We start from the raw sequence: 997 nt of genomic DNA, 5'->3' as shown, positions 1-997 counted from the left end.
CAGCTGGAAGATGTCTTGAATAAAGTCCAGAGGAGCTGAAAAAAAGGCAGCTAAACACAGAGCAGCTCAACCTGAGGAAGAAAGTGTGTCCAGCACCAATGGGTCATGTCAGAGCAATTGTCAAGCCTAACCCTAACAAGCCGGGGGGCCACTGAGGCCCCCCGGCCTTTAGATCACCTCCACCAGTCACCCGGTGCACACCACAGGCACTCACCAGCGATCCCAGGAGGAGGATCCCTCTGCCCAAATGGGCAAACTTGGAGGTTCTGCTTCTCTTGGAGCCCATTAAATAGAGCAGTGGGCAGGAGGGGCAAAGTGGCCACACCTGGGGTGGGAGGAGACTCCAACAGAGCCCAGGTGCTCTGGGTTTGGGGGGGGGGGAAAGGGAACATGCAGTGTAGGGTGGGAAAGGGGAGGTGGTGCTGAAAGGAGGGAGATGGAGATGGAGAGGAAAAGTGTGGAGATGGAGAAGAAGAGAGAAAGATTGGGGAAAAGGAAGGAGATGGAGAGGAAAGGAGAAAGATAGGGGGGGAAAAGCAAATGTAGAGGGGAAGAGTGAGACAGGGGAGAAATTGTATCAAAACAGAATGATCTTGGAAGTCTCTTCCAACCTGCTTGATTCTATGATTCCATGGTCCCACCTGGAACTGGACCCACAGCCCCTTTCCCATTAAGGATCTCAGCTCCCTATCAGTCCAGGTATCAACATTAACTATAACTGGAACCTGCTGTCTCACCTCAGAACTGAACCCTCCCTTGTCCTCACCTCCACAGATCACCTCTCCTTTGCCTCAGCACCAAGGAGACCTCCTCAAGAGGTAGATTTCAGCACATCGTTCAGGGTCAGGACACTCAGGTTGATCTCCTCTATGTCCTTATCTGAAGTTTTGGCATTCAGGCAGTGAGATTCTCATTTCCTCTTCTGTAATTTGTATAATCTCAGTGCTGAGTTTCTGTGAGCTCTCATTTTTTGGCAACACTGATAAAGGGGCTTGCT

The 997-nt window shown here is 51.1% G+C and overlaps 1 long non-coding RNA gene across 1 annotated transcript in view; it reads right to left on the bottom strand.

Annotated features, from left to right (window-relative positions):
• Window positions 1-66, bottom strand: part of LOC135181583 (uncharacterized) — a 3,921-nt gene extending 3,855 nt beyond the window's left edge. The window contains exon 1 of the long non-coding RNA XR_010304940.1: window positions 1-66. This exon is cut by the window's left edge and continues 143 nt beyond it. This is a non-coding gene — a long non-coding RNA (uncharacterized LOC135181583).
• Window positions 67-997: the final 931 nt, after the last annotated feature.

Source organism: Pogoniulus pusillus, chromosome 15 (genome assembly GCF_015220805.1).
Source record: "Pogoniulus pusillus isolate bPogPus1 chromosome 15, bPogPus1.pri, whole genome shotgun sequence".
Classification (NCBI taxonomy): Eukaryota; Metazoa; Chordata; class Aves; order Piciformes; family Lybiidae; genus Pogoniulus; species Pogoniulus pusillus.
This window is presented reverse-complemented; position numbering and strand designations above follow the sequence as displayed.